Below are 19,034 nucleotides of genomic sequence, written 5' to 3'. Positions count from 1 at the left end.
AATTGTTTCTATAGAAACGAATGTTTTTCTAGCAACCCACTCCCTATTAGGGTTGCTATGGGAACAGATTGAGAAAATTAGGAAACTGCAGAAAAAGGTAAATGACTGCCCAGTGTCTTTTTTTCCTGGAAACCCACAGAGGGCAAATGCCTTTTCATTTCTGAATGCCTTGGTACTTGGGGCAGGCTCCAGGAACACTTGAGAATATAATTCCAACTCTGTTGCATTCCCACTCCCCAGCAAGGGTTTCATCAAGTCACTGAAATTTAATTCTGAATATGACAAATTTTACTAAAAACCACCTTCTAAGGATTGTTTTCAAGGACCAAGGCTAGGCAGGAGCATGGAGTAAGAAGGTACAGGGCTTTGGGTGTAAAAATGTAACAATAAGTGCTGACAACCACACACGTGCTACAGATAGTCTTTTGGAGAGAAGCCCTTCATTTGGGGAAACTTAAGTGCACACATTCTGTGAACGCTCTGCTGTAAGCAGTAGGACCACGCCGCGTGCTGCCCGGGTCTCACGGTGCAAATGATGAGCACACAGGTGAATGTTTTCCTTTCTTTACTGGAGAGCTGGAAGAGAATACAAACACAGTCCCTTGTCTCTTACTCGGTTTCTGGGATCATCTACTGACAAGCAGGGTATGACATCTGTCTGGCGTAGGGAGAATTCTCTCTCAACTCTCAGCAACTACAAACCCAGTAGACGGGAGTGGAGAGAGCTTTGAAGCCAAGAGTTGTAATCAGCAAGTAAGAACCACATGGCCTTGGGTGAGTCATTTCATTGCTCTGAATCAGTTTATTTACCCCCGTCTGTAAAATGGGGTTAACAAGATCCCTATTTGTATAATAGGGATCCCAGCTGGTACAGAGTAGAGTTAGCAACACTACTTCACATGAACCTTCTGTGTCTTCTTCAGAAACCGGATAATGGAAATTAGTGAAACTGACAGGGCGTGAAAGGCAGCAGAGAGCACTGGGGGCAAACAGACAGCCCAAGCTCCTGTAAAGAAAGTTCACATATTTTTAACACCTTGTCGGCAGGCTCACCTTGGAGCCTGCCCACTGAAACTCCTACATCTGCACCCGCTGAGAATTGCGGGGATTGAGCCTTGCCCACGTGTGACATTAACAAAGATACACCTCTAATGGAACAGAGCCTCTCCCGTGGGAACTTGATTGTCGGGGGAGGTGGGGCCGGGGGGTGGGGGGAATCCGTGGCATGACTAAGAGAGTGTTCAGCGAAAGAAGGGAAAATTCCGTCCTGTCAAACTAAACTGCAGTTTCTCATGTCCCCCTCTGCCTCTACCCTGGTCCAAACCCTGGTCATCTTTCCCCTAGAGGAGGCATGCATGAGTCAGGGTTCTCCAGAGAAGCAGGGGAGATACATATATACGTAGATATATAATGAAAGAGATCTACTATGAGAGATTGGCTCACATGATTATAGAAGCTGAGCCCTGCCATCAGAAGAGCTGGTGGTGTAGTTCCAATTCGAACCTGAAGCCCGAGAAGTAGGGAGTAAGTCCTGGTCCAAGTCCAAAGTCCAAAGGGCCAAAATCCAGGAGCATCGATGTCCAAGGGCAGGAGAAGATGGATGTCCCCGATCAAGCAGAGACGGCAAATTTGACCTTCTTCTACCTTTTTGTTCTATTCGGGCCCTCAAAGGCTTGTATCATGCCTGCCTACGTTGATATTGGTGATCTTTCTGTCTACAATTCAAATGCTGATCTCATCCAGAGACACCCTCACGGACACACTCGGAAATAATGTTTTATCAGCTCTCTGGGCATCCCTTTGCCCAGTCAAGTTGACACATAAAATTAACCTTCATAAGGCAGTAGCCTCTTCATTCATCTCCCTGCTTCCACTCCCACTCTGTACAGTCAATCCTCAACACACGGCCAGAGGAATCCTTTTAAAACAAAAGTCAAATCATGCCACTCCTCTGCCCCAAACTCTCCAATGGCTTCTCAAAGCCTTCAGAAAACAAACCAAAGTTCCAACAGTGACCTACAGGACCTAAGTGATCTTCCCTGACCCTGGCACCCTCCACCTGGCTCCCACTCTCTCTACCAGCCACACTGGCTCATCTCTGTTCATCAGACACACAAGGCACACTCCTGCCCCAGGCCCTTTGCACTTACTGTTCCCTCTGCCTAGAACATTTTTCTATTAGATGTCCACATGGCTGGCTCCCCAGCTCCTTCGGATTTTTGCTCCACTGTTACCACTTTTTAGTGAAGCCTTCCTTCGGCCACTCCCTATAAAATGACCACACCCCACTCCCAGAAGCTAGTCCCCTCTCTTCTTTGGTTTTCTCCACACCACGTATCATCTGCTGACATATTTATTTGTCCCCCACTCCCTTTAGAAGATAAACTTGGGAATTCCCTGGCAGTCCAGTGGTTAGGACTCTGCGCTTTCACTGCCAAGGGCCCGGGTTCGATCCCTGGTCGGGGAACTAAGATCCCACAAGCCGCGCGGTGTGGCCAAAAAACAAAACAAAACAAACTCCACAAGAGTAAGGATTTCCTTCTCCTTTGTTTCTTGCAGGGTTCCCATGCCCAGAACAGCATTTAGCACAGAGGAGGCTCTCAGCAAGCCTTTGTTGGATGACAATGAATGAAACAAGAGAGCTGAAGAGTGTAGAAGAGAGTGTGAGAGCCTGGGTACCAGAGTCCAAGTCAGTCCGGTCCCCCCCGCGCTGTTCAATATTCATACATCAGGCCAGTCATTCCATAGGCATGAGCGCCCATCACACGCCAGGCACGACATGCTGGAGATGCCAGAAGCAGGATGCCGTGATGAGCAGGACAGGTAAGATCCATGCCTCCCAGACAGCCTACATTCTAGCAGAGCAGCTAAACAATAAAGAAGCAAACCTACAGGTGATGACATACGCCATAAAGAAAAAATAGCCCGAGGTAGTAAGGAGTAGAGGAGAGGGAAAGGAGGCCTGAGACTGAGAGCCGGTGGTCAGGGATGGCTTCTCTGGGGAGGGGTCACGTAAGCAGAGACCTATGGAGTGAGGGAACCCGCTGTATGGGATACGGAGCTCATGTACCTGATGGATTCCCTTCATCCTTTCCTTTCTGACCCTCTCACGTGATTGGAGCCCTACCTCTGCAGGGATGCCCTTCCTCTTTCAGACCTGGCTCAAGCACCACACCACAGGTGGGGTACCTGGCAGGAGGAATCTGTCTGCCCAGTTCTCTCCTGTCTCCCTCTTGGTCGAGGTGTTGCCCATAGAGAGAGCTACTGCCTCCTCACTTCTGAGTTGTGTACCGTGGCCCTATTCTTCCCTTCTTTGGTATAAGCTTTTTGTTTGGAAAAGCAATACATCCAACCAAAACTTGACATTTCCCAGCCTCCCCCCACTGCCTCGTAGCTAAGCTGTCGCCTTGTGATCACAAGTTCAGTGTTGTGCAAAAAATTCTTAGAATGTTCCTTAAAGGGAGCTGCCCCAGCTGAGAAGTAGGCCCCTTTTGTCTTTTGCCCCATCTCTGTTCATGATCCCTGGAATGCAGACATGATGGCTAAAGCTCCAGCAGCCATTTTGCACCACGAGGCAAACTTGAAGGAGGTACTACAGAAAAACAGAAGTCCAGGGCCTTGAAGACCAAGGAGTTGCCAAACCAGCCTCAGACTGCTGACTTCTGGGCTTCTTTTACACGAAAGAAAAATATACTTCCATTTTTTGAAGATACTGTCACTGGGTAATCTAATCCAAATGGATACACATCAGGGCTGCATTATGACTCATGGATCCTCAGCACCTGCCTTCATGGGCTCCTTCCTCCATAAAAATGTTTAAAATTATATTGTATGACTATGCAAGTAGAAAGGTAAGTATAATCTGGACTGGATTCATTATTATGTATCTATTATTACCATATTCATGTTTTTCTTATGATTTAAAAAAAGTAAAATGGAAACATTTTGTGGATCCCTAAAAGAATCATGGGTCCTGTGCCTTCTTCCCCTAATGGAGACATCCATCCATCCTGATACGCATGCCTTATCTTGCTTTACCCTTAACAGAACCTGATGCTGTAGGTACTATTAGTCTTCCTGCTTTTTAGAGCAGGAAGCTGAAGCCAGAGAGGTTAAGTAACTTGTCCAGATTTGAATCCAGGTCCATCCAACTCCAACCCCAAGAAAGAGGCTATTTTTAGCACCCAAAAGCAATTATTGCTGGAGCTATTATTATTATTCATGCAAACAGCTCTGACTACTTAAGAAAATAGACCTGATAGATGGTAACAAAGCACAATGGACACGCTGACCTTCTGGGAGCTTCTTTTTATTTTAATCCATAAGATAAACACAGCGAGGAGCCCCATCTCTGCAGGAAATGTTTTAAATCCCCATCTTTTCGGACTGGATTTACTCATCCAACTTCACAAAGAAAATAACTCCACTCAGCTTGACAGAGTCCACAGTGAAAAGGAAATTATTTTTCTGGAAATGACCCTAAAAATAGCATGGAATGGGCCTGCTTACAGAAACCAGAGGCAGTAAGACTGAATATGTTAGTTTTAAGGGCACAAATGTGTTTTGAAACACAGAGATTCTTCTGTGGTCTTGAGAAGAAAAAATTGATTTTCCAGAGAGCACGATAAAACATGTGGGAAAACAACTTTGGAGTAAAAACAGCGTGAACTTTGACAGGAAGGCAGAGCACTCAGTCCGTCTTATATGCCTACCCCACCACGGGAGCCAAGAAGAAGTTCCCCCCGCCACATCGCTCTGTTTATTTCTTTTCATGCCCTCTTAGCACAAATTAAAAGACAAGGAAATGTTGATGAAACCAGACCAAAGGATGGCTCAGCTTTGCAATCCACTGCCTCCCAGGGAGAGGTGTGCAAATGGCTGGTTTCTAGAAAAGAGCCACAAACTATCCTCTTTTAGGTAGCATTTTCTCTCCAAGGCAGATCTGAGTAGACAACTTATGCCTCAAACAACCGTATTTTGTTTAGTCATTCATCCGTCCAGCACTTATTAAATGCCTTCTGGATGCATTGCACCATATCAGACACCAAAGACCACTACAAGACCCCACCTTTGGAAAGTGAAGTCAGCGTTCAGTGAGGACTTGGAACATACACAGAGGAATCAAGTGTGTGACGATACTTTCCCAGTCTAGAGGTTAAGAATCGGAATGCTGGAGCCAGGCAGCCCCAGGTTCAAGCCCTGGGTCTACACTTACCTGCAGAAAAAATTGGGGCAAATTAACCTAAGCCTCAATTTCCTCATCTGTAAAATGGGGATAACAAAAGCACCTTTCTCTTAGGGAATTCCCTGGCGGTCCAGTGGTTAGGACCCTGAGCTTCCACTGCCAGGGGCCCAAGTTCAATCCCTCATCCGGGAGCTAAGCTCCCATATGCTGCACGGCAGGCCAAAAAACGAAAACAAAACCCAAAAAACCCAGAAAAACAAATGCACCTTTCTCTTCAAGTCAACCCCGAATTTTGCAATTCATGTAAAAATGCCTGGTGGGAGTGGGGTTATTCTGTGGGAAGTGGGCAGAAAGACTGACTGTTCCTTCTGAGTCAACCCCGAATCGGCACCATGTGTAATAAGGGGCAGCTGAGAGAGTTGGCCAGAAAGGCCAGAACCCAACCCAACACAACAGAAATGAACGCCTCTAGAAACTTCTCAGAAACCTGGGGCCAAGCACCAAACTGCCACTGGCGTAAAATAGGGTTTGAGACAAACTCTAACTACGAGGTAAGAGGTATGGACACCACAGACAAGAACTGAGTTATTTGAAACACACGTTGGGTTGACTCAGGGGCAGTGGGTGGCATGATCTGACGCACAGACTCAGATACCAGGTAGACCCTGGTTGCAATTGACCAAATACATGACCTTGGGCAAGTCCCCATGACTTTCAAGCCTCAGTTTCCCTGCCTGTAAAATGGGAGATAACAACACCTACGGTGCAGGTGAGAGTTACAAAAAGTGCCTGGCACACAGGAGATATGCCAGCAAAGGTAGCTACTGTTACGGAACTCAATTGAATCCAGCAGAAGACAGCTCCCCGGGAGCACAGAAAGGCTGGAGCCTGTTGAAACAACTTTGCTCTTTTCCTGTATTTCTGGCAGACATGTCCACAAGCAAAGACTTGACATTTAAGTTGATAGTGCAAGCAGAGTAGCTGTTCCCACATGTGCAGTGTCGCTGTCCTCCCTGAGAAGTTGGCTGTGGCCAAGGGGATTTAATAAACCTGGGGCCACGGATGCCTGGGGCTGGAGCCCAACGGGGTGTGTAATGGAAACACGGATATAATTAAGAGGCGGTTCATTTGCAATGTTATGCACTGGTTGGTTAATTCTTTCAAGATGCTAAACAGCCCTTCCCTGGGGCTTCGGTAATTGACTCTGTCAAGGCATCTCACACTGCTGTCTAGAGACTTCTGCTTGAACAACCTGCTAACTCACTTTAACACACGCACGCTCACTTTCTATGCTCCTTAACAGACAGGTCTGAGCAGAAGTGCCAGGGTGGAGATTCTGCTTGGGAGGAACGGGGAGGAAGAGAGGGCTGGGGAAGGACTTAGATGGGAAGAAGTGCTGTCTGCAGAGAGAGCAATAGAGGGAGAAAGAGGAAGTGAGACAGGCTCCCACGCTGAGGTCCTGAGGTTGGAGATAGATGGGCCCCAGGCTGAACAGCTGCAACCAGTCTCCTGCTGACACCTTGAGATAAGAGACCAGCAGGAGCAGAGCCCCGATTGGGTGGAAGACAAAGCGACCACATTTTTCTCATTCTTGTGGTCAAGGGGACTTTCCAGCAGACCCATGTGCAGAGAAGGTCCTCAGCCTAGGGAGGGGCCAAAGGAAGGCCGAATTGCCAACCCATAACGTGTCCTGCCAACCTCCCAGAATCCATCTTGACTGAGGAATGCCGTGCACTCACCAGGAAGGATCCTGAGTCAGGCCAAATATGGGCACAAGCAAGATGATTGGCCAGAGACAACCCGGAAGACTGCCCACATATAAACGATCTCAGCCACCCTCATTGGGCGTAACTCACTCCCTAAGTTCGCCCGTGTGTTCTTTGCTTCTAATAAACACTTCATCTGCTTCGTAAGCTCTGTCTCTTTGCTGAATTCTTTCTTCAACGAAGACGAGGACTGGGGGCCTGCTTCAAGCTGCCACACCCTTCTCACTCCCTCTCGCCCACCCTGAGATCAGTCAGGCCACCTGGGTTCAGACCTGCTTTCACTGCTTACCAGCTGTGTGACCTCGACAAAGCTCCTGGAGCCTCAGCTCTTTGTGAAATGGGGATAAATACCTTCACCTCAAATGAATTGTTGCAAGGATTCAAAGTAACATAATGCAGAGTGCCTGGAACTGTGAGGGTGTTTAATAAGCACTGGCTGTTTCACTCGCAGAGGGACCAGGCTGAGCGATGATAACACATCGGGACAAAATCAGAAGAGTTTGCAGCTGGTTCAGGAGAACCAGTACAGGCTCTGCCTGTTGCACTAGGAACCTGCGGTGTGACCTCAGGCAAGGTCCTTAACCTCTCCATGCCTCGGTTCTTCTTTGGAAAATTGGAGTTGTAATACGTCCCGGGGAGGGGTGCATGAGGACGAAATGGAACCTGGCACATAACAGACCCTCAAGAAACGGTGGGTCCAAGCCTTTGTCCACCTTCAAGTTTGGCTCTACTTGAAAGCCTGATCTCCAGGCACGAGTGGCCAGGCAGCTGCTTCCTATGGATTCCATAGGTACCGAAACTAGCAGTTGATTCCCCGAGGAGGCCCAACCTATTCTGAATGCTTAATCAGCCCCACTGATTGCCCTTCCTGGATCCACGCAGACTTCTCCTGACCTGGCTCAAGCTGTTTTGGAAGCCAGACAGGGGAGCGGAGCCTTCGTCAGCCCCCACATCTGCTGGGGGTAGGGGAGATTTCCCCAAATAAGTCCCCTTCCAGCCACTTAGATGGCAGCCGGGGGATTGGGGAAGCCCTTTCACTGATCCATGACGACCCTGGCTCCCCTTCCTCATGACGCCCCTCACGATGGAGAGAGGGCTGGTATAATGGTGGGTGCCCACCATCCAGCTTCCTGTCCCAGGAGTTGGGGGAAAGGACAGGAATTAGCTTCCAGATGTATCACAGTGAGCATTAGTACCCTTCCAGTCCAGCCTCCCCCAGTCCGCCACCCCCAGTCATCTTTCTACAACACAAATTTCACCATCTCATCCATGGGCTCACAAACATCCAGTAGCTTCCAGTGACCCAGGGTAAAGCCCACAACCAAACGCAGCTCACAAGGTCCTCTGGACTCTGATCTCTGCCAACCACTTTGGATTCATTGACCGCACCCCCTGCCCCGTCCCCTGACGTCCTTCCCCAGACTTGCTACACAAATCACTCTGCAAGCATACTGTGCAGTTCCACACCTTCGTGCATTCGCACCTGCTCTTCTCTCTCCCTGAAAGGCCCACCCTCGTTCTCCATCTGGAAAATGCTTCCTCATCCTTCGGTAGTAACTGACATCAACTCCCCGCCTGGCGCTCCCCGGCGCCTCCCCAGAGTCAGCCACCTTCCCTGCGTTTCTGTCATGCTTTGTGAATAGTCACTCTTTCCTTCTCTCGAGATGTACTGAGGCCCTGCCGTGTTCCAGGCACCGAGCAAGACCCTGAGGTCAGAGAACAAGACCAGCCCCTGGGCCACGAAGCCACGGTCCAGCTGCTGGAGTCAAGCAGAAAACACGGGAGTGCCAGAAAGTTGCCGAGGTACATGGTGATGACAGAAAAGTGCAGGGTGCTGAGCGGGCCTGGGAGGACGGTCTCAGCCTAGTCTGGGGAACAGCAACCCCCCACCCCACCCCAAGGATGTGCTATTTAAACTAGGAGGTAAAGAATGAATCAGCATTAGCCAGAGAAAGAGGAGGAGAAAGACAGAGAGCAGGTATAGACCCTGCAGCATATAGATGCCAGGGTGGACTCGACACTCCTAAGCCGCTGCCTACCTCTCCCCAGGCCTGCCCTGCCTCGCCAGGAAGTCTTTAGGCGCAGAGAGTCCAACGGTCACTGTGACATATCCGTTCCACCCCCCTCCGGCCAGGTTTTAATCCGCCGTCCTGACCTGCAGACAGTGGCCCGGCTTCCAGTCAGTATCTATCAGTCGGGCTCTGGGTAAGTCAGTCCATGGAGCCAGCAGAACGTGGTACCGTCTCCGCCCTCCTCCAGCGACGTGTCTGCCATTCTCACAGGCTATACGTTGCTCCTTGGCGTTTATCACACTCTAGGATACAATATATTTGTTTATTAATTACTACTTTTGTCTATCCTTCCCACGCCTAAACCTAGAAGGTAAGTTCAGGGCTTTTTATCACTTTCTTCTCTGCTGCATCTCAGCATTTGGAACAGGGTGTGGGGGGGGCATTGCAGGGGCTCAGTATGTATTTTGGAATGAAAGGTAAATACAGGCACATGCGCATTTTTCTGGGAAGCGGATTTTCATCAAGTTCTCAAAGGGACCTGTACCCCAAAAGAGATCATGAACCACCAACTTAGCAGACCGTCTAGATCCCTTCCGGTTCCAGCTTCTGGGATCCTAGTGCCAAGGACAGTGCCTCGCTGGAGAGTGAGGGATGCTCAGTCCAAGTCCTAGGAGACAACTGGTCCATTCAAAAGGGTGGACCAACATCACTTGACCAGTGGACCACTGCTGGGGGGCAGGGACAGTAGCCATCCTAAGGCTGGGTAATATATATCGATTGAATTGAGTCCTGATTTGAACGAATGGACAGAATGTCCATAAAAATCATCCATAACACTTGGATATGATCAGCCTTTCAGGCATCTTGACTAAAAATAGATTCACCAGCCCTACAATGTGCCCAGTATTGTGCTCGTGGTTAGGGGAGAGAGTTCCTGTTCACAACAGAGTGGAACAAATGTACTTGACATGGGGGAGGGGGGTTAAAGCTTCGTAATCCACGTCTCCATTCTGTGGATGAGTCTGTTTAACCAGCCCAGGCACAAAGCTTTAATGAAATAAACAATGTCACCAGTATTTTAAAAACGGACTTGGTGAAGTGATGCATGGCACGTTGTAGAGAGAGCTCATCACAGCCTGGGTGGCATCTGAACAAGACAGGGTTTGTCAGCTGAAAATTTCAAACCAATTAGATTTATGTCATGGAATCAGATAAACAGACCAAGGTTTGCAAAAATCGGATAAACTTGGAATCACTGCAAACAATGACACCCACATACTCGCCTTCTTGGCGCTGAGCTTGCTGACCTCTGAATTATTTAGCAAGGAAAGAGATGGTACAGTGTGTTATGTATCACTGGAGAACAGTCAACTGGAGGTTTCCCGAAGCCACTTGCAAGGTCCAACTCAGTTCCAAAGGAACAGCCGAAATGCCCCCTTCTCCACCCCTCCCTACCACTCCGCAGAAATGCCCTTCAAAACAAATACCTGCTCACAGCCCCATTGGTTCCTTCCGGGTAGCCTCACAGCACTTCCAAAAACAAATGAAGAGGCTCCCACATTGCAGTTCCCACCGTTTCAATTTACGCTTCCAGTTGAGATTCATTCAAAGGAGAAAATTAACATTAAATGTGAATCTGGGTAGCTGCTTTCTGACTCCTGATTCCTTACTACATTTTCCTCTGTCACTCTCACCTCCCCTGACCCCACTGTAGTGAGCTCACTCTGGGCTGTCAAAGACCCCAGTGGAGCCGCGTGTCATCAAACTTGTGACACCCCAACTCTAGCAATGGCGCCAGACTCCTTGTCTGTTGCCAGGTAACTTCTAGCAGAGAAAAAGTCTCTTGCAGGGAAGGAGGGAGAGGAGAAGACCCAAACAAGGTCAGCGTCTCTGAGGAGACAGCCATGTTAGCACACATGCTCGTTTAATAATCTCAATAACCCCACAAGGTGGACAAAAATCAATCCTCGCTTTACAGACAGGGAAACTGAGCCTCAGAGGAGTGAACTCCTTATCTGGGATGTAAACGTGAGGTTGCATTCTGTCTAACACCTGGACCCATTCTTTCTCATTCACCAGACGGCCTCTTATGACAGAGATCTGAGCACTTTGTCCTCTGCCAGCCTGCCTTCCTGGGATTGAGTGCAGATAAATATATTCTATTAGGAATTTAACAGCAGATATAATACTACTAGTGGCCAGATAAATGAGTACAGGTACCAACAGAAAATGACTATACCTGCATTTTGTATTTAATACGGCTATTTTATCAAAAAGTGTTTGGAATTAATAAAATTATTTTAAACCACCGAAACGAATCATCCACTATAATTTGAAGACATTAACTGTATAAACATTACAAAATGTTAAGCACTACAATGAGCACAGAAAATATAAGCAATACATATTATACTTTAATACAAATTATTAGCAGATACAATTTAATAAAATATAACAAAAATAACATAGTCAACATTGAAAAAAATTAAAAGGAATTTTTAGTAACTGGGAAAATTTAAAATAAAATATTATGATTCTTTAAATGCAATCATTAAAAAGTAAAAGTGTGAGGGGCTTCCCTGGTGGCGCAGTGGTTGAGAGTCCGCCTGCCGATGCAGGGGACACGGGTTCGTGCCCCGGTCCGGGAAGATCCCACATGCCGCGGAGCGGCTGGGCCCGTGAGCCATGGCCGCTGAGCCTGCGCGTCCGGAGCCTGTGCTCCGCAACGGGAGAGGCCACAACAGTGAGAGGCCCACGTACCGCAAAAATAAAAAAGTGTGTATCAATGATGTCACAGTTGAGTCCCGAGCATCTTCTTGTGAAAAATTTTCAAGGTGTTAAAAACATCTACTCAGAGGAATGGAGAGGAAACAGTTAGCTAATCCAAATATTTCCCTCTGACACTTTCATATTCAAATATCTTTGAGATCCTTTGGAATAACTGATTTCTTCACAGAGAGTATAATTTTTATTGATAGGAGCCTGGAATTTTGTTTTAAGGAAATTGTTTTACCAGCTCACCTTCAAGTTCTTTCATTTCTTCATATACAGTTACAGAATCATTTGATTCAGCTGTTGCTGCAGAGTGCCCTGTGTCAGTTCTGAAGCTATCACGTTCACATCCCACTTACATGGAGAATTTTTATTAGTAGTATCTTTGTAACACATGCTTTGCTTTGTCAAATACGTATATTTTTTTCCTTCTCTTGAGGATAAGGGAGATGAGAAAGATGTTTTCTAAACAAGTGATCTTTTGTTCAATTAGAACATTCAATGCAGCATAAAACTCTCTTAAAATCTCAAGATGTAAATGGTTCAGCTTTCAGATTTCTTAAAATACCAAAATAACGGTATTACATTTTTTAAAGGCAGTATTTTGGTATTTAAAAATAGCATAGTATACTGGAATACAAAAAAAAAATTTACTGCATTCATTAGCCCAGTTGCTAGGAAACCTGTGAGCAAGCCTAAAGCTAGGGTATAGGTAGGTAAAAGGGTACTTCTTTAAGCAAAATAAGAAAAACCAGAATTAATTTTAGCAATCATGGGTAATAAAGAATGCAAGATGATAAGATGATACTAAATTGTATTGACGAGTTTGTATTCCTTTAGAACATGCTCTTAATTACATCCTCCGCTGAGTAAGTATAAATACTAATCATTAGAAATAATTAGACATGCTTGTTATTCTTCTAAATATTATCTTTATTTTCAAATAGCGCATTGATATTTTCATTCTCCATGGTTAAATAAAGACTCTGTGGGTGGATTCATCCCCACAGTAAAGGCATCATGGATAGAGGAACAGACAACTTGAACTGCAAGTAGTTTGAAGTGTTAGCCATGTGCATCCTGACCTATAACATATGACAAGTAAAAGAGGAGCCAGTTCCTGACAAAGAGGGAAAAGATGAAAATGTCTTCAAAAAATTAATCAGAGTTCTGCTTCTTGCTGAGTCAGCTCCTATTGGACTTACTCTCCCACAAATAACAACAATTCAGGGGGCAGAGGACACAACTACATGAAGGCACTGGAAAGTCAGCCAACGCAGGCAGATTTCAGAGAGGAGGTGACATTGGAAGAAAGAAATGGCAGGAAGTAGGTTTCCTGACTTTTTATGTTTTTTAGCCTAAGGTCAGGCCACAGTCAGTGCTACGTGGGAAGGTAAAACTCTGATAGAAAAACCACAATCCTTCTGGCCTGAATAACTGGAAGGCAGAGTTCAAAGCAACTACAGCCACTGGAAAGTGAGGAATGTGGGGAATCCTAAAAGGGAGAGCTACAGAGAGGAAAGGCCCCAGAATTCTGTAAATAAACTTTGCCCAAATCTCTGTCTAATCCCTGAATAGCATGGGGAAGACTCCAAGAAGCCTAGGTATGGTTTAAAAAAATAAATAAATAAACTGAGGTATTAGCCACCAATCAAGAGACAGATTTTACAATTTTAGTTCAACCAAGTTAACTGCCTACAAAAAACCAAACACTCTTTGGAAAAGTAAAACAATCTTATGTCTCTGTGGTATAATACTCACAATGTCTAAGATATAAAACAAAATTACTCATCATGCAAAGAAATAGGAAAATGTAGCCCATTCACAAGTGCTACTATAACTGCTCAAAGATTTAAAGGAAAATATGATCATAATAAATAAAAAGATAGGAAACTTCATCAGGAAAAGAAAATGCAAAAAGAAACCAAACAGAAATTCTAGAACTGAAAAAATACAGTATATGAAATAAAAAACTCAATGGACAAGTATAATGGCAGAATGGAAATGACAGAGGAAAGAGTTGTTCACCTTGAATACAGGTCAACAGAAATTATCCAATCTGAAGAACATACGGGAAAAAAAAACATTTTTTTCAAAAATGAATAGAACATCTGAAACTTTCAGAGCGATATTAAGAGGTCTAAGAAGATCATTCAGGCAGCCTAGGAGCAAAAAACCTGGATCCAGGAGAATGGATCTCACAGCCGTGTGGGCACAGTGACTAGGATGTTAGTCATGGGTCTGTGGAAAGGAAATACCAGATTCAAGAAATATTGGGAAGAAGGAAACATCAAGTCTTCATAATTAGTTGAATAAAGACATGCAAAAGAAAGAGAAATCTCAGGCTTCCCTGGTGGCACAGTGGTTGAGGGTCAGCCTGCCGATGCAAGGGACACGGGTTCGTGCACCTGTCCGGGGGGATCCCACATGCCACGGAGCGGCTGGGCCCGTGAGCCGTGGCCGCTGAGCCTGCACTTCTGGAGCCTGTGCTCCGCAACGGGAGAGGCCACAACAGTGAGAGGCCCGCGTACCGCAAAAAAAAAATAGAGGGGGGAGGAAAGGACCTAAAGCCTTTTGGAAAAATAGGCAAAGGACATGAACAGTCCACAGAAAATAAATATAAATGAGACTTAAACATAAGGAAAGATGCTCAACTTTATTCAAAATAAGAGAAATGCAAATTAAAACTACACTGAGATATCTCTCCTCTAACAAATTGGTAAATTCAAAAGCTTAACATCAAATTCTGCTGGTGAGACTAGGGGGAAATAGGCACTTCATATACTGCTGGTAGGAGTACATAAAGGTACTATCACTAGGAAGGGCAATTTGACAATATCTAACAAACTAACATCTAACATGTGCATTTACTCTTTGACCCACCAAAGCCCCCTGTTGGGAATTTATCCTGCAGATATAACGCCATAAATATGAAAAAATATGCAAAAGACTATTCATTGCAGCATTATTAGTAATAGTAAAATATGAAAAATAATCTAAATTTAAATGCCCATCCATGGGAGAGTGATTGAACGAAAAAAAAGAATCAGCCTGTGAGCTGATATGGAGTTATCTCCAGGATACACTGTCAAGAGAAAAAAGCAAGGTGCAAAACAGTAGTGTGTATGTGTGTGTGTGTGATGGTTTTGGCAAAACAAAGCATGGGAAGAAAAATCCAGAAATTAATGAAAATTATTGGCTATAGTGTGTAGATGAGAATGGGGTCAAAGGTAGAGATGGGAGGGATATCACTTTGAGTATAACTTTTCATATAGCTTTGCTTTGGAACCATGTAAATTAAATTAAAAGGGGTAGAAAGAAGCAAACCCTAAAACTGAATACAAGCAGAAACAAATAACTCTAACTTACATCAAATAAATAATGTAATCCACAGAGAAAATAATTGATTCAAGTAACTTTTAGACACACATTCCAACTGGATAGCCTTAGCAGGTGGGACAAAAAGAACTGCAAAGAAATTCTGAACTTCATTTAGTACATTTGTGGTAACAGGACAATAATTCTGAAAGTATCTGTGTGTGTTGTTTAATAGATTAAATGAGTACCTATATTAAATTTTTTGGAAATTAGGGTTCCCACTGTGGGAGAATGAAGATATAAATATGAAATGAGGAGAGATGAGGAAAAATTGGTGGTATCACTATGAACTCATGATATAAATATATACATATCCTAGCTCTCCACTCAAAAGATCTAGACTTAATAACACTCCAGTATCAAAAAGGCACACCTAGGGCTTCCCTGGTGGCGCAGTGGTTGAGAGTCCGCCTGCCGATGCAGGGGACACGGGTTCGTGCCCCGGTCCGGGAAGACCCCACATGCCGCGGAGTGGCTGGGCCCGTGAGCCATGGCCGCTGAGCCTGCGCGTCCAGAGCCTGTGCTCCGCAACAGGAGAGGCCACAACAGTGAGAGGTCCGCGTAGCACAAAAGAAAAAGAAAAAAGCACACCTAGCACCCAGATCCTGGTTTCTAAATACCATGCCCCTTCTAAAAGGAGAAATGACTGATTCAATTTCTGGGGAAACATCTTATTGTGTCAGAGAGTAAGGAAGTGCTCAGAACTGACGGAGGCATGTCACAAGGTCAAAGAAGCCACCTTGAAGGGACTCCCACTGGCCAAATCTTGTGGGGAGTGGAGAGACTCTGTAATTCCACAACGATACTGAAAATAAGAAACTTAAAGGTGAGTGGGATAGACAGGTGGATGGAGCGCTTCTTTACACAAGAATACCAGATAATAAATGTACAAAGAACAGCAAAACTAGAAGATTGTAACTGCCAACATGATTATTGATTTAGGCAAGGATAATCAGTAGATGCTAAAACCATAGAGGAAAGGCTGTTTGGAACAGAATTGTCACATGGCCTCAACTGTTAATTATAAAAGGAAAGAAGTACCTTTACTAGTAGATACAACCTTGAACAGTGCTCAAATGTAGCATTACCAATAATGGATAGTAACTGATGTGCCTCCCAGTGGGAACCAGTGGGAAGTGAAAAACATTCCCTGTGTATGACATTTGCCAAAAAGGTTTATCCTAAATCAAATCATAAGGAAATAATCAGATAAATCCAAGTTATTGGACACTCTAGAAGACAGCTGGCTGATTCTTTTAAAATGCCAATGTCACGGGGGTGGAAAGAACAAAGGCTAGGGGAGGGGATGTGGCGAACATTCTACATTAAAGAACCCTAAGAGACCTGACAACTGAATGCAGTGTGTGATCCTTGACTGGGTCAAGGAAGAAAAACAAATTGCTTCAGAGAACAATAAGAAGGTAATTGGGAAAATATGAATATGGATTTTACATTAGATAAAATTATTATAGCAATTATTAAATGTCTCAGCATGATATTGCGGTTTTGTAGGAGAATGTCCTAGTTCTTAGGAGATGCAGGCTCCTAAGAGATGAAGGATCATAATGTCTGCAATCTAATTTCAAATAGTTTGGGAAAAAATGAAAAATGTGGCAAAAATGTCAAATGCCAACAACTGGTGAGTCTAAATGAAGGGCATAAGGCTGGTTATTGTACAATTCTTTTACTTTTTCTATAGACTTGAAAAGGTTTGAAATAAAAGTTGGGGAAAATGAAGAATTGGGCGTGAAAACCCAATTACGTGTGTGGATAAAGGGAGCCCTCTTTTAGCAATAGGTGTGAACGTTGTTAGAATAACAACAGGTAAGTTATTAACAGCTTTGTTGTGAAAAACTGGTTACTCAGAAACATCAATGGAAAATGCCCTCTTAATTTATTTGGGGGATTGGAGAAGCAGGAAAGAAAACAATTTAAAACCAAGTATTGCAGATGAATGAAACTCCAGCTGTCCCTACTCAGACAGAAAGTGAAAAATTAGACCTTACTGATGTTTGATTTCTGTGAAGCCACTCGGCAGACCTTTTCAAAGCGTGTGTCTGCGATTAAACTGCACTCACCCTGGTTCTTGAAACATTCGTGGCACACCCCAAACTTGCCCAGGCTGGCACAGTTGCCATCTATGTCTTTAAGATATGCTAAAAGGCCAAGGCACACAGTAAAGAGCATAGTTTTCTGCCATTTGTACATACAGATACATTTGTGTGTGCGCAAAATATTTCCAGAAGGAACTAAAAGAAACTGGCAACTTACTCTCTAGGGAGGAAAACCAAGTTGCTACCGTCTTGGGCTTACCTTTTATTCTTTTGTTTTATTTGAATTTTTCCACGTGAATGTATGAACTATTCAAAAAAAATTTTTGTTAATGGTGAAGAATGGATGGAAGGATGGATGGGTGGATGGATAATGGGTGGATTAGTGGGTAGGTGGGTGGGGAGTGAGTGAGTGGGTGGATCGATGGAAGATGGATGGGTGAACGGGTGGATGAATGGATGGATGGATAGATGGATGATGGGTGGATGAGTGGGTGGGTGGGTGGAGGATGAACGGATGGGTGGACAAAAAAATGAGTCTATGCACAACTCCCATTCCAGACATTTGCTCCACAATACTTCCCCTCGGGCTCCACACCCCAATTACAAGGATAGGCTGCTCCCAGGCTAATCTCTGATTTGAGGGTGGCTGGCTCTGTGCTCAATTTTAGGTCTTTAGTTTATGAGATACAGCTTCTCTCAGTTCTGCATCTCCCCTGATTCCAAGAGCTTTCCCCCACCCCCTACAGCCCGAGACACTTTCTTCTAGCCCACTGCGGTTATGTCCCTAGCCAAGGGGACTTCATCTGTCAAATCCTAACACCCATCCACTTTATCTGCAAGGACAGAACCAAATTGCAACAAATCTCGTGGACTGGAATTGCTCAACCTCTAGCACAGAGAATAATTCTAGTCACACCCCTGGGAAGCCTTCTGATGACTTGCCAAGGTCCCACTCTTCCCTGGGGACTGCAATCCTTTTCTCTGTCTCTGTGGTAATGTGCTTTTTCCCCAGGCTCGCATCTCTCTGGCCTCTGTGTGAGCAATGTTTCTGCCTGCTTTCATTTACAGCAAAGGACGAGAAGGACAGTGCAAAGGGCTGAGACACCTTTTCATCTCCACTACCTGATACTATCAGAGCACTGGAAATGAAGAAACATCGACTTCAGGTAGATGACACCCCTGGGAGGGCTGAGTCCATCAATATGCCAGCCACTGCCCCTGTAATCCCATAATCACACAGGAGTTTTCCTAGAAAGAGCAAGGACCACCAAGCCTCAATCTTTTAGGAATGAAGAAGTGCTGAGGGCCCTGATGGTGCCCACCCCGATCACCCTCTACCAGGCGCGCACCCACCCCTCCCTACTGTGGATGAGTAAGGATTGGCTTCTAACAGCTCCCTGTTACCTCCTAATCCAGCAAATTACCTTCTTGCACGAGGAAGTCCCCATCTCCACCCCGGGAGGCTGACACAGGGTCACAAGGTCTAGCCTCTTGCCCCAAAGTGGGACCAGTTCTGTGCAGTTCACATGCCAGAACCCCACTCACCCATCCCCAGTGGGAACGGGCTGCAGCTCAGCTGAAGCTGAGACCACCACCTTACTCAGTTCTTCCCCTGCTCCATCTTCCTTCCCTATCCTCCTGCCCTCACCCCATTTTTGCAGGGGCACCCCTCAATAAATCACAGGCGCTGCAATCCCCTCTCAGGCTCTATCTTCGGGGAGCTCCACTAAGAGGCAGCCTTCTCCTCCACCACCAGCATCCTTGCTCTCCGTCAAGTTCCCACCGCGTACGTGACACCCCACTAAAGGGAGGAGCACTATCTGATGTAACCCTCACAACAGTCCCATGAGGTGGGGCGATTATTAGC

General features: G+C 45.5%; 1 long non-coding RNA gene across 1 annotated transcript in view; it reads right to left on the bottom strand.

Moving 5' to 3' along the window:
- Positions 1-19,034, bottom strand: part of LOC117308274 (uncharacterized) — a 79,744-nt gene that overhangs the window by 23,038 nt on the left and 37,672 nt on the right. The window contains exon 3 of the long non-coding RNA XR_004522258.2: positions 9,107-9,265. This is a non-coding gene — a long non-coding RNA (uncharacterized lncRNA). The remainder of the gene's footprint in view (positions 1-9,106; positions 9,266-19,034) is intronic.

This window comes from Tursiops truncatus, chromosome 15, assembly GCF_011762595.2.
Source record: "Tursiops truncatus isolate mTurTru1 chromosome 15, mTurTru1.mat.Y, whole genome shotgun sequence".
In the NCBI taxonomy this organism is placed as follows: Eukaryota; Metazoa; Chordata; class Mammalia; order Artiodactyla; family Delphinidae; genus Tursiops; species Tursiops truncatus.
Note: the sequence above shows the minus strand (reverse complement) of the source record. Positions and strands in the feature narration are given on the sequence as shown.